This window comes from Ictidomys tridecemlineatus, chromosome 7, assembly GCF_052094955.1.
Source record: "Ictidomys tridecemlineatus isolate mIctTri1 chromosome 7, mIctTri1.hap1, whole genome shotgun sequence".
NCBI lineage: Eukaryota > Metazoa > Chordata > Mammalia > Rodentia > Sciuridae > Ictidomys > Ictidomys tridecemlineatus.
The window spans coordinates 130,423,054-130,448,607 of NC_135483.1; the positions used below are offsets into that span (position 1 = coordinate 130,423,054).

Sequence of the window (25,554 nt, forward strand, 5' to 3'; positions counted from 1 at the left end):
AGCTGAAGTTTCACTAGTATGTCATTAAATCTGTAGATCAGTTTGAAGAGTATCACTTTATAACATGAAGTCCATAGGCACAGGATATTTTTCCATATATTTTCCCACAATTAAAAAAATTATTTGTTCTTTTTAGATATACATGATAGTAGAATGTATTTTGATATATCATACATACATGGAGTATAATTTACCATTCTTGTAGTTGTACATCATGAAGAGTTACACTGGTGGTATATTCATGTATGAACTTAGGGAAGTTATGTCCAATTCATTCTACTGTCTTTCCTGTTTCCATCCCCTCTCCCCTCCCTTCATTCCCCTTTGGCTAATCCAATGAACTTCTATTCTCCCTCTCATCTTATTGTGTGTTAACATCTGCATATTAGAGAGAACATTTAGCCCACAATGTTTTGAATATAGGTTGTATTTTTCTTTTGTTAGATTTATTTCTAAATATTTTATTCTTTTATTTACTTATTATTTGTTCTACTTAGTTGTACATGACATTAGAATGCATTTCAATCGATTATACCCAAATGGAGCGCAACGTTTCAATTCTCTGGTTGTACAGGTTGTAGAGACACATCATTCATGCAATCATACATGTACATAGGGCAGAGATGTCCATCTCATTCCACCATCTTTCCTACCCTCATAATTCCTCCTCACTCTCTCCTTTGCCCAATCCAAAGTCCTCCATTCTTCCCATGCCCTCCCTGCCATCATGGATCAACATCTACTCATGAGAGAAAACATTCAGCCTTTAGTTTTTTGGAATTGGCTTACTTTGTTTAGCATAATATTCTCCAACTCCATCCATTTACCTGCAAATGCCATAATTTTATTCTCTTTCAATGCTGAGTAATTCCATTGTGTATATATACCACAGTTTCTTTATCCATTCATCTATTGATGGGCATCTAGGATGGTTCCAAAGTTTTAGCTATTGTGAAATCAGCTGCTATAAACATTGGTGTGGCTATGTCACTATACTATGCTGATTTTAAGTCCCTTAGGTATAGACCGGGGAGTGGGATAGCTGGGTCAAATGGTGGTTCCTTTTCAAGTTTTCTGAGGAATCTTCCCACTGCTTTCTAAAGTGGTTGCACCAATTTGTAGACCCACCAGCAATGTATGAGTGTACCTTTTCCCCCATATTCTCTCCAACATTTATTATTGCTTGTATTCTTGATAACTGTCATTCTGACTGGGGTAAGATGAAATCTTAGAGTAGTTTTGATTTGCATTTCTCTAATTACTAAAGATGTTGAACACTTTTTATGTATTTGATGATCACTTGTATATCTTCTTCTGAGAAGTGCCTGTTCAGTTCCTTAGCCCATTTATTGATGGGGTTATTAGTTTTTTTGGTGTTAAGTTTTTTTGAGTTCTTTATATATCCTGGAGATTAATGCTTTATTGGAGATGCATGTGGTAAAGCTTTTCTCCCAATCTTGTAGGATCTCTCCTCACATTATTGTTTCTTTTTCTGAGAAGAAGCTTTTTAGTTTGAATCAGTCCCATTTATTGATTCTTGATTTTACTTCTTGAGCATTAGGAGTCTTGTTAAGGAAGTCAGATCCTAGGCTTACATGGTGAAGATATAGGCCTATTTTTTCTTCTATTAGGTGCAGAGTCTCTGTTCTAGTGCCTAAGTCTTTGATCCTCTTTGAGTTGATTTTGGTGCAGGGTGAGAGATAGAGGTTTAATTTAATTTTGCTACATATAAATTTCCAGTTTTGCCAGCACCATTTATTGAATAGGCTATATTTTTTCCAGTGAATGTTTTTGGCACCATGTCTAGTATGAGATAACCGTATTTATGTGGGTTTGGCTGTGTCCTCTATTCTATACCATTGGTCTACAAGTCTATTTTGGTGTCAATATCATGGCATTTTTGTTACTATAGTTCTGTATTATAACTTAAGGTCTGATATTGTGATGCCTCCTGCTTCACTTTTCTTGCTAAGGATTCCTTTAGCTATTCTGGGTCTCTTATTTTTTCCAAATAAATTTCATGATTGCTTTTTCTATTTCAATGAAGAATGTCATTGGGATTTTGATAGGAATTACATTAAATCTGTATAATGTTTTTGGCAGTATGGCCATTTTGACAATATTAATTCTCACTATTCAGGAGCATGGGAGATTTTCCATCTTCTGAGGTTTTCTTCAATTTCTTTCTTTTGTGTTATATAGTTTTCATTATAGAGGTCTTTCACCTCTTTTGCTAGATTGATTCCCAGGTATTTTATTTTTTTAGGCTATTGTGAATGGAGTAGTTTTCCTAATTTCTCTTTCAGTGAATTCATCACTGATGTATAGGAATGTGTTTGATTTATGGGTGTTGGCTTTATCTCCTGCTACTTTGCTGAATTCATTTATTAATTCTAGAAGTTTTCTGGTGGAAATTTTGGATCTTCTATATATAGAATCATGTCGTTAGCAAATAGTAATAGTTTGAGTTCTTCTTTACCTATTTGTATCCTTTTAATTTCTTTCTTTTGTCTAATTGCTCTAGCTAGAGTTTCAAGGATGATGTTGAACTGAAGTGGTGAAAGAGGACAGTCTTGTCTTCTTCCAGTTTTTAGCAGGAATTCCTTCAATTTTTCTCCATTTAGAATGGTGCTGGCCTTGGGTTTAGCATATGCAGCTTTTATACAATGTTGAGGTATGTTCCTACTATCCCTAGTTTTTCTAGTGTTTTGAACATGAACGCGTGCTGTATTTTATCAAATGCTTTTTCTGTATCTATTGAGATGATCAGATGATTCAACATTAGTTTTTACAATTTGCTATGCTATGTATTTCATTTTCCCATCATTTCAATACTAAAAATACAAATTACATAGAAACTTTAGTTTTCACTCATTTTATGCACTGTTTACAAAATTGACTCAGCAAAAGTAATTTATCACAGTGATCACTTTGTAAGCAAGCATTAAGAACAATGAAAGTTCCATAATAAATGAAAAGATGTCCTTTTTGGACATCTGCATTTGTGAAAGATAAAATTTCTCAAGATCCTGGCCTTTTGCATAATTGCATTGTAGTGGTGACCCACTATGGGGTTTGATTAATCTCATCAAAAGACTTAGATTATACATCATGTTATTTCAGATGATCATGGTTATACAGCTGGGTGCATGCAATTATACATTTTGGTTTTTTTTGATCTACTGTTATATAAATATGATTTGTCTGCTCATAACTGTCACACCTGTGTAACTTTATGCTATCATTGCATATTTTCACTTTTGTAAAAAGTGGTCTGTGAGGTATTGTAATGTTTTAAAATGTTTCTTAAATATATTCCCTTTTAAAATGTAAATGAATGTCTTTTTAAGAAATTAATTTGATTTTTTTTCACAATTATATTTTGGTGATTTTTATCTTTCAGGATTTTTAGACTTTAGAAGTTTTGATCATTTAGAATTTCAACATTTAGTATTATGATATTTGGGAGTATGTCTTTTAGGATTATGACCCAAACCCATCATGGAAAAAGTTCTACATACACTTGAGAAGAATGTGCATACTATTATTGGTGAGTATTCTATAGTATCTACCTATGGTATCTATCAGGTTAAGTTAGTTAACAGTATTGTTCAAATCTTCTATTTTCTTGTTAATCTTCTATGGTTATTCTATCCATTATTGAAAGTAGAGTATTGAAGTCTCCAGATATGATTTTTTTGTTCTTTTTAGTTATACATGACAGTAGAGTGTATTTTTACATATCATACATACATGGAGTATAACTTTCCATTCTTGTGGTTTTACAAAACGTGGAGTTACACTGATTGTATATTCATATATAAACATAGGAAAGTTACGTCCACTTCATTCTAATGTCTTTCCCATTCCCATACACCCCTAATCCCTTTCATTTCCTTCTGTCCAATTGGGTGAACTTCCACATCTACAAATTAGAGAACATTTGGCCTTTGGTTTTGGGGGATTGATTTATTTCACTTAGTATGATAGCCTCCAGTTCCATCCATTTACTGGCAGATGCCATAATTTCATTCTTTTTAAGGCTGAGTAAAATTCCTTTGTGTATATGTACCATATTTTCTGTATCCATTCATCTGTTGAAGGCCACCTAGGTTGGTTCCATTGCTTAGCTATTGTGAATTGAGATACTATGAACATTGATGTGGCCATCTCACTATAATTTGGTTATATGCTTCGTGCTGTGACCTGAATGGCTGAACCCTAGAAACCAGCAAGGGGTTTCTTTGTGAAAGAAAACCAAACACTTAATATAGAGAATGCTGGGACCAGGTGGGACATAGATCTCTGATGGAAGAACAGTGATCCAGAGCTAGCTCAGCACATTTATTATATAGGATCTCACAATCAGGAAGTTAGTGCACATTGTTGTTTGTGCACTAAAAAGTTACAGAACTAGCTGGGTATGGTGGTGCATGCCTATAATTCCAGCGGCTTAGGAGCCTGAGGCAGGAGGACCTGAGTTCAAAGCTAGCCTCAGCAACAGGGAGGTACTAAGCAATTCAGTGAGACTCTGTCTCTAAGTAAAATAGAAAAAAGGACTAGGGATGTGGCTCAGTGGTTGAGTGCCCCTGAGTTCAATCCCTAGGACCTCCACCAAAAACTATGTAACTAGAAACATTTTTGTGGCTATTCTACTATTGCAATGCTAGGAACATCATGTAATTATCCTGTTGTACCCAGGAAACCCATTGTCCAGAGTTTCTGCAAAGCAGGTAGACTTGAAATTGTACTGCTTGCAAGATACTGTGGTTATCTTTTATCTTTTTGTGCTCAGAATTCTGTATCCCTGATATCTGGACTCAGGGACAAGACTGTTATTGCACAAAACTTCCTCAGGCAGGGCATTACCATAGCTACTGGGAAATCTCATTCTGCACTTTTGGACAGATAGTTCCCAGAGCAAAGTGCAGCCACAGCTCCAGGCAGTCAAAGATCATGATCAAGTCACTGCTCTCCACAGCTGAAGAATGGGATAACTGGGTCAAATGGTGGTTTCATTCCAGGTTTTCTGAGCAATCACCATACTGCTTTTCAGAATATTTGTACTAATTTTTAGTCCCACCAGCAATGTCTGAGTGAACATTTCCCCCCACAACCTAGCTAACATTTATTGTTACTTTTATTCTTGATAATTACCATCTGACTGGAGTAAGGTGAAATCTCAGTATAGTTTTAATTTGCATTTCTCTAATTATTAGTGATATTGAACATTTTTTTGTTCATATATTTGTTAACCATTCATATTTCCTCTTCTGTGAAGTATCTCTTCAGTTCCTTTGCCCATTTATTGATTGGGTTATTTCTTTTTTTGATGTGATTTTTTTAAGTTTTTTTTTTTATATCCTGCTCTATCTGAGGTGTATGTGGTAAAGATTTTTTTCCCCATTCTGTAGGCTCCCTGTTCATGTTCTTGATTGTTTCCTTTGTTGTGAAGAAGATTTTTAGTCTGATACAATACCACTTATTGGTTCTTGATTTTATTTCTTGTGCTTTCAGTGTCTTGTTGAGGAAATTGATTCCCAAGCTGAAATGATACAGATTTGGGGCTACTTTTTCTTCAAGTAGGCATGGGGTCTCTTGTCTAATGCCTAGGTTTGATCTACTTAGAGTTGAGTTTTGTGCAAGGTGAGAAAAAGGGGTTCAATATCATTTTGCAATATATAAATTTTCAGTTTTCCCTACACCATTTGTTGAAGAGGTTATCTTTTTTCCTATATATGTTTATGGTGCCTTTTTCTAGTTTAAGATAATTGTAGTCAAGTGGTTTGGTCTCTGTGTCTTCTATTTTGTACCATTGGTCTTCATTTCTGTTTTTGTCTCAATACCACACCATTTTTGCCACTATAGCTCTGTAGTATAAGTTAAGGTCTGGTATTGTGATGCCTCCTGCTTCACTTTTCTTTCTGAGGATAGCTTTGGCTATTCTGGACCTCTTATTTTTCTAAATGAATTTCATGACTTTTTTCTATTTCTGTGAAGAACATCATTAGAAGATTAATAGAAATTGCATTAAATCTGCATAATACTTTTGGTAATATGGCCATTTTGACAATATTAATTCTGCCTATCCAAGAACATGGGAGATCTTTCCTTCTTCTAAGGTCTTATTCAATTTCTCTCTTTAGTGTTCTGTAGTTTTCATTGTAGAGGTCTTTAACCTCTTTGTTTTAGATTGATTCCCAAATATTTTATTTTATTTTTGAGGCTATTGTGAATGGGATAGTTTTCCTAATTTCTCTTTCAGTAGATTCATCACTGATATATAGGAACACAATTGATTTATAGGTATTAATTTTGTATCCTGCTACTTTGCTGTACATTTATTAGTCCTACAATTTTGCTGGTGGATATTATTTTTTAGGGGGGTGTTCTAAATATAGAGTCATGTCATCAGCAAATAGTAATAGTTTGAGTTATTCTTTTCCTATTTGCACCCCTTTAAATTTTTTCTTCTAATTGCTCTTGGTAGAATTTCCAGGACTATGTTGAATAGAAGTGGTGAAAGAGGGTATTTCTGTTTTGTCTCAGTTTTAATAGGGGATGCTTTCAATTTTTCCCTATTTAGAATGAAGTTAGTCTTGGATTAGCATATATAGCTTTTACAGTGTTGAGGTATGTTCCTACTATCCCTAGTTTTTCTAGTGTTTTGAATATAAATGAATCTTATATTTTGTCAAATGCTTTTTCTGTATCTATTGAGATAATTACATGATTCTTCTTCTTTAAGTCTATTGATGTAATGAAGAATTAAATTTATTGATTTCCATATGTTGAACCAACCTTGCATCCCTGGGATGAACCCCACTCAATCATGTTAAACTAACTTTTAAATATGTATTTATTTATTTATATTAGGTACATATGATGTTTTTGCATGCAATTTTTCAGTATCTTGTTAAGAATTTTTGCATCTATGTCCACCAGGGATATTGGTCTAAAGTTTTCTTTCTTTGATGTGTCTTTGTCTGGTATCAGGGTGATTCTAATTTCATAGAATGAGTTTGGAAGGGTTTCCTCCCTTTCTGTTTCACAAAATAATTGAGGAGGATTGATATTACTTCTTCTTTGAAGGTCTGGTAGAATTCAGCTGAGACTCTCTCTGGTCCTGGCTTTTCTTTCTTGGTAGGCTTTTGATGGCCTCTTCAATTTCACTGCTTGAAATTGATCTGTTTAAACTTTGTATATCCTCCTGATTCAATTTGGGTAGGTCATATGCCTCTAGAAATTTGTTGATATCTTCAAGATTTCTAATTATTACAGTATAAATTTTCAAAATAGATTCTGATTATTGTCTTTATTTTTGTAGTGTCTGCTCTGATATTTCTTTTTTAAGATGAATTTTAGTAACTTGAGTTTTCTCTCACCCTTTGTTAGATGAGCTAATGTTTTATCAATTTTATTGATTTTTTTAAAGAACCAAATTTTTGTTTTATAGATTTTAAAGTTGTTTCTTTTGTTTCAATTTCATTGATTTCAGCTCTGATTTTAATTATTTCCTACATTCTACTGCTTTGGTGTTGATTTGTTCTTTTTTTGCTAGAATTTTGAGATGTAATGTTAGGTTATTTATTTGTTTACTTTCTATTCTTTTAATGAATGAGCTTAATGCAATGAACTTTCTTCTTAGTACTGACTTCATAGTATCCCAGAGATTTTTTATATGTTGTATTGCTATTCTCATTTACCTCTAAGTATTTTTTTATTTCATCCCTGATTTCCACTACTATCCATTCATCATTTAATAGCATATTATTTAGTCAACAGGTGTTGAAGTATCTTTCATTTTTTATTTAATTGTTGATTCTCATTTTCATTTCATGTCATTATGATCTAATAGAATGCAAGGTCTTATCTCTCTCTCTCTCTCTCTCTATATATATATATATATATTTGTTGTTGTTGTTGTTGTTGCTAAGAGTTCCTTTGTGGCCTAAGATGATATGGTCTATTTTAGAGAAGGATCCATGTGCTCCTGAAAAGAAAGGGTGTTCAGTCATTGAAGGATGAAATATTCTATATATGTCTGTTAAGTCTAATTTTTAATTGTATGTTTTAGTTCTATAGATTCTTTAGTTTTTGTTTGGAGGATCCATCCAGTGGTGAGAGAGATGTGTTAAAGTTACCCTGCATTATACTTCTGTGGTTTATTTTCTTTTTGAAATTGAGAAAGGTTTGTTTGATGTACATTGATGCTCCATTATTTGTGGCATAAGTATTTGTGATTATTATGTCTTATTGATGTATAATTCCCTTAAGCAGTATGAAATGTTCTTCTTTGTCCCTTTGATTAACTTTGGCTTGAAGTCCACTTTATATTATATAAGGATAGAACCCCTTACTTGCTTTTAAGATCCATGTGAGTGATATGTTTTTTCCCATCATTTTACCTTCAACTTATGGATTTCTTTGCCTATGAGATAGCATGTTGATACGTCTTGTTTTTCAATTCAATTTGCCAGTCTATGTCTTGAGATTGATGGATTTAGGCCATTTACATCCAATGCTATTATTTAGATTTTTTAAAAAATATTTTTTAGTTGTAGATGAACCAAATACCCTTATTTTATTTTTATGTGGTGCTGAGGATTGAACCCAGTGCCTTCCACATGTGAGGCAAGCACTCTACCACTGATCTACAACCCCAGCCCCTTGAGATATGATTTTTATTCCCTGTAATTTTATTTCTGGTTTTAAATTTGAATTTGTTTCTCCATTACTTACTCTTCTTTGGTGTAGTTCCTTCCTTTGTTGGTTTTCATTTTTATTTTTCATTTTTTCTTAATGAAGTATGAATAATTCTTCTTATTGAGTATGTTTGGTAGAGGAGGATTTCTAATTATGAATTCTTTTTTTATTTGTTTATCTTGGGATTTTTTTTATTTCATCATAAATTATGAAGCTTAATTTTGCCGAATATAGTATTCTTGGCTGGTATCCATTTTCTTACAGAGCTTGGTATATGTTGTTCTAAGACATCCTAGCTTTCAGGGTCTGGATTGAGAGATCAGCTGAGATCTGGATTGGTTTCCCTCTAAATGTTATCTGTCATTTTTTCCCTCTGGCAGCCTTTAAGATTCAATCCTTATTCTGTATGTTAGGTATTTTCATAATAATGTGCCTTGGTGTGGGTCTGTTGTAATTTTATATATTTGGAGTCCTGTAAGCCTCCTGTATTTTTTTCCATTTATTCTTCAGGCTTGCAAAATTTTCTAATTATTTTATTGAAAAATATTGTGCATTTCTTTTGTTTGTATCGCTGAGCCTTCATCTATCCCAATAAATCTTAAAGTTGGTCTTTTCAGGTTATCCCACATTTCTTGGAAATTTTGGTTGTCTCTTAACATCTTTTTTCCATGGTCAACTTTGTTTTTAAGATTATATATTTTTTCTTCATCCCTGAAACTTTTGTCTTCCAAATGATATAGTCTGTTGGTGATGCTTTCAGTTAAATTTTTAATTTAATTGATTGATTCCTTCATTGAAGATTTTCACCTGGTTTTTCTTCAGAGTTCCTATCTCTTTATTGAAATAATCCTTTGCTTCCTGTATTTTCTCTCTGATTTCCCTCCTTATACTGTCTTTTATTTTGCAGATCAGTTTAAACTAGGTACATTCTAAATGCCTTCTCTGAAAGACATTTCTTCCACTGTGGTATAAGGATAGAACCCTGTGGTATTGAGGGATTTTGTTATTAGAATGTGTTGGTTTATTTGGGGTAATTTTTTTCCCTTGGTTTTTCATGTTGTTTGTGTACCTACCCATCTAACAGTATGAATCTGAGGCAGTAGACTTTTCTACCCTGTGGACTTATAGTGTCCCTAAAGGTTTCCAGTACCTCACTGTTTAGGTGAAGACAAATAATAACAAGAACCAATGCAGGGCTGGGGATGTGGCTCAAGCGGTAGCGCGATTGCCTGGCATGCGTGCTGCCCGGGTTCAATCCTCAGCACCACATACAAACAAAGATGTTGTGTCCGCCAAAAGCTAAAAAATAAATATTAAAATATTCTCTCTCTCTCTCTCTCTCTCTCTCTCTCTCTCTCTCTTAAAAATAAAGAACCAATGCAAACAATATGTAACATTAAACCAAATATTTTCTACTATGATATCTGCAATGTTAATTATAAAAATAAACAGAAATTATATGATCAAAAATTATTGCCTACAATAAAAACAGCAAGTTTGCAAAAAGGTTTAAGATTTCAAATGTTAACAGGGAGAGAACAGAAGTGATATATGATGTGGTAATTATAAGGGTGGAGGAAAGAAGATAGGAGTAAAAAATTAAAGGAAGCGTTAAAGACAGAACAGTAGAGATTGGCTGTTAGTGGAAAAAAAATGAGAAAGAAAATTAACAGAAACAGATAGGTAAGAGGAAAAAATATATATAAAGTAAAAATTTTAAAAAATAAAAAGGAAAAATGAAAGAATACAAAACAAAACTAGACTAATTAAACATCCTAGTCCTGAAAAACTGATCCATGAAAAATAGCTGGTTTAAAAAATGCTAGAAATGAGAAAAAACCCTAAAATATGTATAAATGTCCATGTACCATTAACACCACAATTAAAGAAGGAAAATATAAAAAAGCAAGAAAGAAAAAATCCTAATATGAAGTTAAAGAATTCTTTCTGTTAGAGTTCAAAAGATTCTCAGCTTCTCTTCTTGGCAATTTAGGTGGAGTCATTGGGACCGTGATGCTCCACTCTTCAGATTGCTGTAGTGAGAGAGATAATCCCATGGCAAAATTTCTGGAAGCAGGGTTTAGGCTTAGGTAGCTACAGGTTCTTCACTGAATGCCAGTTGGTTTGGAGATTTTAAATCAGCACACCTCCAGGTAATTGCCAGTCCAAGATGGAAGATTGTACCTCAGGGGTCTCCCCTGAGTTCCACTTGTGTGGTGGAGGTGTCAATTCTTAGTCCCCTATGTCCCTTGCAGGCCCCACGTTTCCTGGTCTCAGGGTTAGTCTCCAAACTCAATTTCTCCCAACACCACTCCGCTTTAAAATTCTTAGCCAGCAAGGGAGAGAAATGAATTACAGTAGATGGGGTAGAGAGAGAGAAGATGGGAGGGGAGGGAAGGGGGGATAGTAGAGGATAGGAAAGGTAGCAGAATACAACCGTTACTAATATGGCATTATGTAAAAATGTGGATGTGTAACTTATGTGATTCTGCAATCTGTATACGGGGTAAAAATGGGAGTTCATAACCCACTTGAATCAAATGTATGAAATATGTCAAGAGCTTTGTAATGTTTTGAACAACCAATAATTAAAAAATAAATAAATAAATAAATTCTTAGCCAGGCACATTTCTCCCAGCCAGTCCTGAAAGCTGCCAGATTGGAGGGGGAGGGGTAGAGCTGGGTGGGTTTTCATGCAAGTAGTCCTCTGTGTAAACCTCTCTCCACATTTGATTTTCTCTTGGACACTTAATCACACTCTATGTCATGCAATGTGTGTTTACTGAGCCTGTTTTCTGGCCAAATTTGGAGTTGCCAGGAATTAGCTCTTTTACCTGTTGGCCTCTGCACTGTGGCTGCAAAATTGTTCTTTCCTTTGTTCTCCACACAATGCCTGGAGAGATGGTGGCTGCTTTCCTGCACAAGGATATTGTGCAGGGCACCATTCAGTTTAGTTGGGCTATGTCCTTGATCTCTAAACCCTCTGTACCCAGACATGCTTCAGGCCTCCTGAATTGTGGGTTCCTTTGATTCCCTTATCCCTCCACTTTTCTCTTGGGGGGACCACTTTGGCTAGTGTTTCTGGCCTGGCCACAACAGTGGCTGTGCCACAGGGGATTTCTTCCTTATTTTATTATATGCAACCTTCTGAACCCCCGATCTGCTTTGAATATCCAGTTTTAAATTCCAGCAAAATCCTGTTCCCCTTTTTTTTCTCACCCACCTTGCTGAGAAGCTCCCTGTCTGCTTTCTGGGTTTCAGTTCATGGAGCACAAGGATAAAGACCTCTTCTATTCCTCCATCTGAAAACCTCAACTGTCCAGATACAATTGTTGAATTTTTTATTTCTCCCTTCAATTCTGTCATTTATTACCTCATGTATCTTGGGGCTGTGTTTGTTGTATGTATAGTTATAGTTGTTTTATCTTCTTAATGAATTGATCCTTTAAAAATATATAAATATTATTTCTCTAATATCTAGCAACACTTTTTGGTTTTAGGAACTTTTTTCTTAGTCACTCTAAATTTCTTTTTTTTTCTGCATACTCACTTTTTTAATTGTAGAAATTATATAAGTATTTCTATGCTGTTCAAAATATGAGAGGATATTTTGGTAATATTTTGGGGTGCACATTTTCCTTTCACCTCAGGCTCCCATATATACAGCCAGGTACTGTAGAGCCTCCTTGTCTTTCTTTATTTTTATTTATTTATTTATTTAAATGGGAGTTCATAACCCACTTGAATCAAAATGTGAAATATGATATATCAAGAACTATGTAATGTTTTGAACAACCAACAATAAAAAAAATAGTCACTCTAAATTTCTAATGGTTACTGTTTGCATATGTATCTTTTCCACCTTTTTACTTGCAATGTATTATATCTTTGAATTTAATTCTATCTCCTACAGACAGCATACAATTGGATCTTGTTTTTTTTTTTAATCCAAACTGACAATTTCTGCCCTTTGACTGTCCTGTTTAACCTAGTCACATGTATATTATTACTGATATAGTTAGATTTAAATCTGCTATCTTAGTTTTTGCTTTTTATATATCTTATGTTTTTTTTTTTTTTGGTTTGTTTCTTCTTTACTACTTTCATTGGTATTAAGTGAATATTTTCTAGTGTAACATTTTCGTTCCTTTAATCTTTCTGAAATATATTTTTGAGTTATTTTCTTAGTAGTTACTCTATAGTATTATATGCTTTTTGTTATTGTTTTAGTTTTTTTTTTTTTTTTGGAACTAGGCATTGAACCTAGGGGCACTTAACCACTGAGCCACACCCCAGCCCTTTTTTTTTGTATTTTATTTAGAGATAGACTCTCACTGAGTTTCTTAGAGCCTCTCTAAGTTGCTGAGGTTGGCTTTGAACTCAAGATATTCCCGCGTCAGCTTCCTGAGCTGCTGGGATTACAGGTGTGTGCTACCATGCTCATTTTATCATATACATATTAACATTCCCATTCTCTCCTTATTCTGTTGTAATTTCATCTAATGAAAGTTCTCATCAGATAAACAGATAATAAATTTCAGTCTTTGTTTAGTCAACCAGTATTCAATACAGGTAACCTCTCCCTGTTTGAAATCTTTCGTCCTGTGCTTCTAGGACTCCATTCTCTCAACCTTTCCTCTAGTCTGTCTAGTTTCTCTTCTTTAGTCTCATCTCATAATGCTTTCTCATTTTCCAGACTTCAGAACATTGCAACAGCTCAGTTCTTGGACTGATTCTCTTTTCTTCTCTTTACTCATTAGTTAAATCTGCTCCCTTAGAACTGTGACTATTTTTTTCCTCTAAACACTAAGGACTTCTAAGTCAACAACCTTAATCAATTTTTCCCTAACTTAAAACTCCACATTCACCTGCTTTCTTAACATCTCCACTTGGTATTTAATAGGCATCTGTACTTTTAACATGCTCAAAACCTACTATACTCTCTGTTTTCCTATCTCAGTAAACACAACTCCATTTTTTTTTCTGGATGCTCCAAACTTGTAATTACCTTGACTGATTCCTTGGTCTCTCACCTCATATCCAGTCTATTAAGGAATCCTGTCAGCTGTCTACTTTCAAATTTCTCTACACTTTATACTCCTCTTTACTTCCTCAGTTTCTACTGCTCTAATGTAAGCCAATGTATTTCTTAATCTGGGTTCCTGCAAATATCACCTTTTCCCATTTCCTTCACAAAGCAACTAGGGTAATGTTTTTTGTTTTTGTTTTTATTGAAGTCAGATCGTGTACCTCTCCTTCTTTAAACACTCCAGTGCCATCACATGTTATTTAGAATAAGACCATTTAGTCATTACCATCACCTGCTAGACCCGATATTATCCATGTATTAGTTATCTATTGCTATATAAGAAATTATCCCCAAGTTCAGTGTCTTTAAATAAAAAGTATTATCTCTCAGACTTTCTTTAGGTAGGAAATAGAATGCATATTAACTGGTTCTGGCTGGGAGCCTCTTGGCTGAAGTTAAGATGTGGGCTGGGATAGTGGTCCTCTGAGGGCTTGACTGAGGACAGAGAACTAACTCCTAAGGATACTTATTCTCATGAATATTCTCTAAGTTCTGGGTCTTGTGGGAGCCTCAGTTCCTTCCTACATTGCATTATTTTTTTTTAGGCTGTTAGAGTGTCTTCACAATGTGCTATTTGATTTTCTATCTGAGTAACACAAGACAGAGGGAGGGTAGAAGCTGTCCTTTTTGTGACCTGGCATTGGAAATCACATAGGATTTCTTTTGTCACATTCTATTGATTGGAATCAATCTACTAAGTCTTGTGCACATTTAAGGGGAAGATAATTATGCTCCTCTTTTTGAAAGGAAGTTTGTCATAGAACTTACAGTCCAATTTTTAAACACTACAATTTTAAGTATTTCTCGAGTCTATTTCCTTCAATTTCCCCATTTCATGCTCAGCTCTAGCCGTGTTTACATTTGCTATTCCTGAAACATGACAAGCATGTTCTCACCTCAGGGCCTGTGCACCCACTGCCTGGAAGGGCTTCCTGCCAGACAGTCACATGACTCACTCACCTCACATTTCCTCAAATGTCACCTCATCTCAGAGGGCTTTCCCTCTACTGTAGCTAAGGCAACATTTGCCTTTCCATCTCTATTTTTAACTGTTTTACTTTGCCTTCTTTTCTTCATAGTTCATACCACTATATGACAAAATATACATATATATTATTTATTTATTGGCATTGATTTTCATCTTTTCCTTCACATGCCTAGTGCCCAAGAGGAGAGATTTGGTGTCTTTCATTCACTATGCAATCCCAGGGTCTTGAACATTTGCCTGGCACACTGTTGATTCCTGGTGCATTTTACTTTTAATGAAAGAATACGTTGAATTACTGTGTTCATAGTTATCTTGGGAGACATATCTACCACATCATTAATGAATATTTTAAGGGACTCACATGTTCAGGAAAGCAGTTGAGAAGCAGTGACTGTGGGTGACTTTGCTATCAACATTTGTCCTGAATTCAGATGTTATCTGTTCTCATATATTGACACAGCATTTTGTCCAAAATTATAGGCCTTTGAATTAACTTTCTGTAGAATAGTTTGGTACTTGACTTAATATATTATCATTAATTTTCAAATTTCCAAGAGGCTTTTGGAACTGATATTAAATTGTATAATTCCAACAAAGCATGTGTTATATAAGCATTAGAATCTTCATGCCTGAAAATGTCCTTTCCTTTCTTCACAAGCTCTTCTTCATGAGTTCTCTACTATGAATAATGCTCTGATAGACAAGATAAGGTGAATTAGTTCCCCAGATTTTGAAAACACGTAGATGTATGCCCTGTTAGAAATATTTTCATCCTAGGAATCTCCAAGTCAATAACTTTTCCAATGCCATCTTGCTTTTTCATTCTGTATTAGATATTCAATGAAAAATGTGAATCTAATATTGTATGTTAGGGGGGATGGTGAGATACTGGGGATTGAACTCAGGAGTGCCCTACCTCTGAGCTATATTTTCAGACCTTTCTATTTTATTATTATTATTATTTAAATTTTGAGAGAGCCTGGCCTAGAACTTGTGAGCATTCTTCCCCAGCCTCAGTGGTAGCTGGGATTACAGGTGGTTGCCACCAGGCCCAGAGTGAATCTGATATTCTTGACATATACCTTCTTTGAAGTATTATCTTTCTGCTTCTTTTGAGAAGTATTAAACTTTGTGCTTGGCCTTAGTGGTGACTCATTAGACATTAATATTCTCTAACCATTTTTAAGGAGGCTTATTAGGAGGCATTACTCTACCATATTAAGCACTACAAGTTTTATAGTTTTTAAAACTTGAGGGATATTTTGTATCTTTGAACATATCTCTATATCTTGTCTCTTTTTGTGACATATAAAATTCTTTTTTGGTGAAGATTTTTGTCAATTTAAACATTCTTTAGAAGTTAACATATTAGTCTATATCATCATTATCTCACTCTTTGCTAGCTAAGCTGAAAATGTGATAACCTTTTTAATAGGATTGTAAAGGACACTCTAATACTAATGATACATTATCAAATTAGAGGTTGGTATATGTGTGCATGTAGATATTTCCAATATTTTAAAGATAACAAAGAAAGCACTTAATACAATGCCTGTTATTTAGTAACAGACTAATAAATGCTAAATATTATTATTATGCTCTAGTGTTATCAGCTAACATTTGAATATATACTTCATCTGAGAAACTGAGCCAACTCTGAGTTTAAAATCATAGCTTTTGGTTTTACTGAGGTACACTATACAGTGAGATGTCCATGAATGGATAACTTTGATTCATAAGCTAAGGGCCATTCATTATGGCTAAGATCTAAACCAAATAACAACACTGAACCACAGGTCACTCTATTTCTCATGATCTGTGGGGTACAAACATGTCAATATATATAAGGCATCTGATGAAGACATTGAGTCCACATCCTTCCCTTAAGACATCCTGGTAAACATCAAAAAAAAAAAAAAAAAGGTAACAAAAAATATGTAGAAAGAAAGAAATATAAAGAGGGACCAATAAAGTTTAAAATAGTGATGAAGAAATCTGATCAATAAATTAATCATTATTAATACCATAGAAAGATAAAAATATTAGAAGGAGTTGAATACTCAAATCCAATGGAGTGCTTTGTAAAATGCACTTTGTTTAACCAATCAATATTCAGTTTTTGTAACAGAGTCTGAACGAAACAAAATTCCCATTGTAGTCCACTAAAGTATTTCCTTGTCAACAGCCTTCTATGGGCATGTTAGTCAGCTTTCTGTTACTATAACAAATGTCTGAGAAAATCAACTTCTAAAAAGGAAAGGTTTATTTGGGCTCACAATTTCAGAGGTTTAAGTTCATCATCTGTTGACCCAGTTGTTTTAGGCCTCTGGTGAGGCAGCACGTGATGGCAGAAGCCTGTGGCAGAGCAAAACTACTCACCTCATGGCCAGAGAGCAAAAGAGAGGAAGAGGTAGAGGCTGGAGTCCTACGATCCCCTTCAAAGTCACACTCCCGACCTAAGCACCTCTCCACTAGGTTCCACCTCCCAAAGGCCGCACTGTCTCCCAATAGTGTCATTTTGGGGTCCAAGCCTTTTCTACATGGACCTTTTGGGGACACTTAAGATCCAAACTACAGCACTGGAACTTTGGGGGCACCCAGGCTCCTGCCATGTTGTGTGGTCCCTCACAACCATGTATTAACCACCTTGGTTTGGAAGAAGCTTCCATCATTGTGGTTCACATCCTCTGGAGAAGAGCTTTCTATTAGCCTTAGCTATAGGCAAAGGGGCTGGTAAACACCATTCCCCCTTGGGAAGCTATTAACAGCAAAAGCTACACTGTAGACAGGATGCACAACATGGGTTGAATGACTAAACACCACTGCTTCCCTCTCTTTGTCACCATTTAGGGCAGATACCCCAAATGTATGGGTGGTACTAATGATAAAACCTTCGCAGCATGCCATTAATGTAGTTTCACAAGGCCCATTTAGTGGCATGGTTATTGACATCACCAATCATGACACAATTCAACAAATACTTGGTAAGACTCTAGTATGTACCCGGTTTGTCTAGGAGCTAAGGGAGAGAAAGACAGATGCACTTGGTCTAAAGGAAAAGCAGGGAGACATAAATGTGCATAATTAACATCAATTGAAGGTGAAATAAAAGTAATCAAGATTGAAGTAGAAATAAAAAAGTTAGTGGACTATCAAACAGGAAAATATTAAATCTTAAACTGTGAACAGAGAAACTTGATCTCCAGACAGGGCTCTCTGTCTTCTGAAAGAGGTCCCATTCAAACTACTATAGGTAAAAGTGAATTGTTGAGATGATATGATCATATGAAATAAAAATATACCCCAGGACTCAGGGAAATGGGGCCTATGGCAAAAGCCATCTCTGATCCCTCTCAACTCTGCTTTTCTTTGTTCCATCTTTGTTTACACTGGCTTCCTTTACGTCCTCTCTTGGCCCTGTGGTGGCCAGGCCTAAACTGATAGGAACTTTTGGACCTGGTATTCAGCGCTATTTGACTACGTCTACATTTTTAAGAAGAAAACATATTGTTTTCTAACTAGATGGTGGACAAGCTGGCCTGAGTGGGGTCCACCATTGCTGAGGGGCATGAGTATGCAGAAAGGTGGGGACCACATGGCTCATTGGGCTATTCATTGTGGGATTTTGACAGTATTAGTTAAATTAATTGCCTACAATAAGGAACAATTTTACTTGACCATTAAAAGAGGTATTGGATTTCAACTAAAACTAAATGGAAGAACACTTTTGGGGTAGGTGGAGCTTAAGCAAAGGTATGAACAAAGAAATATCTAAGTAAAACTGGGAAATGATGAGGCACCTAGAGTTACCGAAATATAAAATTCATGGGGCTGGCAGAATTTATAGTGATTTGAGAAGTTATGAGGTAAGAGCTAGAAGTTGTAACTTTTAGAGAAGTTACAATACAGAAACCATTAAGATGCAAGAAGGTAAAAGATTAAAAAGCAACAATGGTCACACAGGCAATGTGTGTTCAAATGGGTTCTTCATGAATAACTTTCCATACAGCATATTAATGGTCACAAAAGCCTCTTACTAGGAACTGGTCACTCTGATAGAAGAAAGCATGTACCATAAAAAGAAAAGAATCTCAAGCTTTGGAATCAGGAAGACCTGTGTTCAAATTTTAGACTCTTGCATTTTCAGCTTTATGTCTTGGGCAGCTTATTCAATCTCTTTCAACCAGTTTTCTTATCATAGAAAAGTGATTAATATTCAACCGGGTATACACTGGTATGACATAATGACTAGAGTGGTTATGGATGGCTGGGGTCCATTAAATTAATTGGTTAGTACCAATGTTGTAATTATTATAGAGTATTTTGAACGTTACTCCTTTTTAGGTTTGTAGTTAAGTATTAAATGGCATAATGTTTGGAAAATGCTTAGCAAAGTGTCAGGCACATGACAAATAGAAATTACACATTTTTTATCATCCATTTCTTCTTGAATTTTTCACATATTCAATATGAAAAGAACTTGAATCAACAAGGAGTCCTAGAAGTAGTTATTCAGATGGTAATGACTGAAGGTAGGCCCCAATCCCAGAGGACACATTAGGGATCTCCTCACCATTCTTCTGGGAGTTTTTCAATGATGGCTCTTGATTAAATGTGTTCATATTAATACTTCAGATGCTCAGTCATCACATCTGGGTCCTCTAATGTCTCAACCCAGTATCGATTTCCAGAACTCAGAGGTCACCTCATTTGGTGAGGTAATAACCTTAGTTTTTCAACTGAGGACAACACAGGACAAATTCATGGATAGATTTTAGATAGGTTCACATCATTATGATAATCAGCTGTTTAAAGTATTAAAAAAAAGAATCAGGTGTGATGGTGCCCACTTGTAATCCAAACTATGTAGGAGGTTGAGGCAGGAAGATCTCAAGTTTGCAGCCAGCCTGGGCAACCTTTCGAAACTCTTATCTCAAAATAAAGAAGTTAAAAAAGGGCTGGGGATGTAGCCCAGAAGGAAGATGCTTCTCTTGCATGCATGAGGTCCTGGGTTCAATCTCCAGAATTGTGAAATGAAAGAAAGAAAGAATATTACTTGTGACTACCCTGCCTGCCCTTAGAGCAGAGAAGAAAAGAGGACATCATTCAGGTCAGTGAGATGCAACCCTGGAAACTCCTCATGTCCTATGAGGACCCAGCTTCTTCCCTTTTCCTATTTTGTTTCACTACATTTTTATGAACCTCTATTTCAGTCAGAACACTTTGTGTGCACCTAAACCCTGGCTTAGAGCTCTCGGGGTCACAAAGAGTTGCTGCATTCCTTTGCCAGTCTCAGTGTCATGGTCAGGAGGTTTGAGGAGGTCTCTCCTGAGGCAGAGGAGACTTTACTCAGACCTTTCTGGCTCTTGACATATCGCAGAAAAGAATTTAAAGATGTGTCATGTTTTAGCAAAAAGAGGAAGAGTTTTATCAGAAGCCAAATGTGAAAGTACTCACTCTCAGGGCAGAATGCAAACTATTTTCTCAGTGAGACACTGTCAGGGCTTAGGGTTCAAGTTTTTATTAGGGTGCCTACTTAGGTGGAACATATATATGATCCAAAGGAGCTGGACTTTCCTTGGGAGTGGGAAACACAGAGTATGATCCTGCTTTCCCGCTAGAGGAATGTAGATTTCAGTTAACATCAATGTCTCCAATGGCCAGATGGTCCACAGGATGATTGGACTGGAGGGTCATGGTCCATTAACATATTAGCCACTTGTTTCATGAAGTTATTGGTCTTTTTCTGTGTCTTGCTTGTGCTTTGCTATGTTCCATAAAACTTATAAGGAACTGAAAGTTAAGAAGTAATTTGTGAGCAGTTCAGTGCACTCATACATATCGTCTCTTTTTGTCCCTTAGTTTCTTTTGTCCTATTCATGAGTTGTCCACAAGATGCCTGTTCCACATTCCAACAGGGATATTTTCTCCTTTAGAGACTCAGTTTCCTTTCTCTATTCCTAAATGTCTATCTCATCAAGAAGTGACAAGACCATCTGTCACATGTGAGAAGACATAGGAAGAGAACAACAGAGAAAGAGAACAACACAAAGCCCTGTAGAAGATACACGCTGGACCAGACTCTTAACCACTTTGGTTAGAGGTCATCAGCAGTTCCACAGTGAGGCAGAACTAAAGTGGATTCCAGAAACACTCTTTCTTTTTGTTGTTGTTGTTGTTGTTGTTATTGGTTGTTTACACATGTGTGAAGTAAAGGGAATCAAATTCTCAAACTGAATATGATTTAATAATTCTTAGTAAGTCCTCTATCTTCATGCAATCTCAAGCTGAGAAACTCTTCAGGGATTTTTTTACTTCTAATTTCTGGGGTTATTTACCTACCTATGTAATTTGTTGGGGGTCAAGAAAACAAGAGCTCAAGCCCTAAAGTGTGGTAACTTTGAACCAAAGGCATAACCTCAGTTTCTCTGGAGGGTCTGGGAGACATTTCCCTTCACCTTTGCAGAAACAGTGTTTCAGTGACTAGAGTGAGCAAAGTCAATGAAGCACTTTGAATAGGCGATGAATCTGCAGGGCATATTTCAACCTTAGTATATGACCAATACGTTGAAATTGATTGGATTGCGCTATTTCTTATTTCTGACTCCTCATGTCAGTATTGGGGTTAGGAATAGTGAAGTGCAACATAGCACTGAGTCCCTAATTGCCTAATATTCAAGAGCAATGTGCTCCATAGCAGAAACAGATGTTTATTACAAAGCCTGACTCTTGAGAAGTTCCACTATTGCCCCTAAAAGTATCCCTAAAATTTGTGCTGACTACAAGTCTTTTTTAGCTTCTCTTCTAGAAAGGTGCTAAACTCTTTAGTTATGGTTCTCTAAAGAAGTTTAGAATCTTTTGTCTAATTTCTGATGCTGCAAATCTGTCTGTAAACCTGGAGAACATCACAAATGTTTCAGCCTGTAGCCCTTCCTTTCTGCAGATTCCGGATCATGTGGTCTCACCTCCACTGGAAATGTTAGTGTTGTCCCATGAGCTAAAGCCAATCAGATTCTGTGATTGGTTAACTGTGTGAAAGCACCTATAAAAAATATTAAAAATAGATATTGAAAGGATGGAAATCCGTCCCAAGAAATTCAAGTCGCCAACATGATTTGCCATTCATAAAGGATCCCTTGACAATTATTTTGGAAAATAATTGTTGTATTTCCCCTCCTCCCCTGCCATATGAGTCATGATATACCCAAGAAGCTTGAGCTCTTGACAATAAATTTTTATTTTTACAGCATGGCAAAAGAAATGTGTACATAACACATATTAAGTTGGTTATTGAAATATGCATTGGTTTTTCTATTTTAAAAAAGTGAGCATAAAGGCTGGATATTGATTATGATCATTGCATAGAACTTTCAACAGAAGAGTTTGTTCATTATGGTATCTTGTGTTGCCAAACAAGCAACAGTTTGAATTATATAACCCTAGGCCTCTGCATGACAATTGTTATTTCTAACACATGGACTGTAAACATTATACTATCTAATAAAGGCCTTGCACTTACTCCAGTAGTCCATAGAGTGGGAATTATAGAATTTCTATAATGGTTTTTCAGAGGTCATTTTGGGGACTGCTGGTAAGGACAGCTCTGCCCTTTCTGGACCAGTATTGCTTAACTGAGAATGGAGAACCAGGATCCATAATATTACCAAGTAGGAGAAGCAGCAGCAGCCATGGGCTGAGACAGACTTTTTCCCAATTTTGAGGCATTTCATAAGTCCTGTGGATTTTGTAATGCCAAGGAGAGGCTCTACAGTATGACACCCCATGCCGACAAGGAGAGCTTGGTGCCAGAATTAATTTAATTTAAAAATCAGAAAATTATTGCTCCCAAGTATTATTGAATTCATACTTTCCATACAAGCTAAAATTTCTTTTTGGAGAAGTTCTACCATCTCTCTTGTTAGGCTCCGTATGACTGAACATTTTTCATTCTTTTCCTTTTAGTTATAGGAGCTGTACTGAGGAATTCTGTATAAAAGATTCATTATTTCATTGTCTGTTTTTATAATTCATAAACACATTTCCATTAATTCTTATTGTAATTTTCCAAATTTGTGAGATCTCTCTTTGGATTTCCCCTTTTAAAGTCAGCTTTAACAGCCCAAATTTTTGTATTAATCTCTGTCTATTGTTCAGTAACTGAGGTCATTAATTCACTAATAGCATTGGAGAGGTGCTAAAGTTTTTCAAAACTGCAGATTGACCTAATTAATGTCTTTTCTGAATTGTGCTAATTCCCCCATTAACCACTCTGGAGCCTCTTAAAACTCCCCAGTCTCTGCCAACATCTATTCAGAAGTGTTCTATGCTTAGGACAGGTTGTGATTGCCTTGATTATGCATAAAGTAGCAGTGTTTTTAAAATGTTTGCAAAAGTGATTTCCTTCTTGTCATTTATTTTGTTGGATTAATTATTTATAACTCTTACTCATACTTTGCCAACTTTTGCTTGTTCTCTACCTTGCTTTTATGTACTCACCATGGTCTGTCCTACCCCCACCACTTGACAGCTGCTAGTTCTTGGTGATTGACAGAGAAGAAGATTAAACATAGACCTGGACCAGAACTATTCTCTTTGCCAGGCTGAGTAAAGATAATTGTTTCATAGTGAAGAAAAACTTAAGACTGGTGTCAAAATTGTTGTATGGGCTTTATTGTTCATTTAAGACTATGTATATAATATGTATATAAGTGTATATAACAATAAATTGTTCTATCATCCCTATACTTCATGCAGGTACAATTACATATAAATCCTGTGGTGGGGATGCTGACTTGACTGAGATTATTATTTGAATGCCAGGACATACCCATCAGGCAAGTAGCTGTCCTGGCAGGATGATAACTTAAAACTTACTTCTGGTTGAGTGGCTTCTACGCTATAATAGCACAGTAGTTCTCCCTTATCTCTGAGAAATATCGTCCATGATTCCCAGTGGATGCATGACATGATAGGACCAAATCCTATGAATATTGTATTTTTTGTCTAATACATACATGCCTGTGGTAAAATTTAATTTATAAATGCTAAGAGGTTAGCAATAAATAATAAAAAAGACAATTACAACAACACTGTAACAAAAATTATGCAAATTATGCTTACTCTATCACTCAAAATATCTTACTTACAATTATATGAGATTATACAATGTATACATGATGAGATAAAATGAGGTAAATGACATAGGCATGGTGATGTAGCATCAGAACTATTTGAACATATTGATATATACTGACACCATGAATACTTGATTTGATAACTTACAAGACTACAAGACTACTAAGTAACTAATGTGAAGGTAGCATATTCAACATAGATACACTGGACAAAGAAAAAATTCATGGCCCATGTGATGGAATGTGATGGCATGACCTTTTATCACACTACTCAGAACAGCATGCAATTTAAAACTTAAGAATTATTTGGAGGAATTTGATTAACTATTTCTAACTCTTCCTTATATTTTGCCAACTTTTGCTTGTTCTCCACTCTGCATTTCTGTACTCACCAATATCCATTTGTATTTACAGATCATGGCTGACTGTGGGTCAGAAATCACAGAAAGTGAAACTGTGGATAAGGGGAGATGCCAAGGTAACCATTTTATTTTACAGTGCCTGTAGTATTGTATTTAATCACAAAATGTGACTTAGTGTTCATTGGTAGACTGTGTGAGAGTGTCAATTCTGAACTGATGACTAAGGATTAAAATAAGGAAGTAAAAAAGTATATAAAAGAAGCCCAACAAAAATTCATATGTCGATTTGATGATTTATTTGATAAATCATCTAAATTTCATGATGATAATTAGCTCCTGATTCTCTCCCTTGCCCCCTTTCTCTTTCAGAGCATTGTATTAACCATGCTTGGACATCGGGGACCTTGCAGAGGTTTCAGAGACTGTCCCTCTCAGGGCTAGCCAATTCCTAGAGAAAGTAAATGACTTGCCTGTGAGCATGGCTTTTGAACTTCATATGAAAGGATTCCTACAGTTACCTTCTTTTATGTCTGACTTTTCTTCCCAATATAATAAAATTAATAGTTTTGTTATATGTAAGTGTAGTTTGTCATTCAATTTGCCATTGTATGAATATATTACAGTAGTTTGATCCATTCTACTATTGATGAACATTTAGCTGTTTTTAGTTTGTGACCATTATGACTAATGCCACTATAAACATTCTTTTGTAAATTATTTATACATAATTTTGATGCCCATGTGTAGTGGATTTGAATATATATCTAGGACTGAAACTGCTAGGTCTCAGGTTATCTTCAACTGAACGTCCTGGCTGCTTCATATCTTTACTATGATTCGTATTATAAGCCTTTTTCCTTTTTTGACTGCTAAGTAGGTAATGGTATTTATTTAGATTTGAATTTGCATTTTCCTGATGATTAATGAAACTGAGCAGTTTTTCTTATATTCGTTGGCCATTGGATATCTTCTTTTTTAAAGTATATTTTTAAGGTCTCTTCCCTATTTTTCTATTGAGTTGGCTTTTACAAACTCTGGACACATTTTGTATGATTATAAGTCTCTTTTCCTGCTTCAATAATATTGTTGCTTTATCACTTGGCTGGTCAAGTGATATCAGTACTGGAATTAATTTCAGTGTCTCAATGTTGGGAAGACACAAGTTGACTTACCATATCTTACTTGGTAGATAATTATAGTAAACTCTGGGTTGATTTGCTCAACACTTTTGGGAGGGATGGTAGTGGTGGCAAATGTCTCTTTACACTTATTTGA

At 35.4% G+C, this 25,554-nt stretch overlaps 1 long non-coding RNA gene across 1 annotated transcript; it reads left to right on the forward strand.

The window, feature by feature from the left end:
- Positions 1-2,911: 2,911 nt before the first annotated feature.
- On the forward strand, positions 2,912-24,853 carry LOC144365548 (uncharacterized). Its single transcript, XR_013424095.1, has 4 exons — positions 2,912-3,550; positions 23,538-23,617; positions 24,332-24,395; positions 24,649-24,853. It is a non-coding gene; the product is annotated as an uncharacterized LOC144365548 (long non-coding RNA).
- Positions 24,854-25,554: the final 701 nt, after the last annotated feature.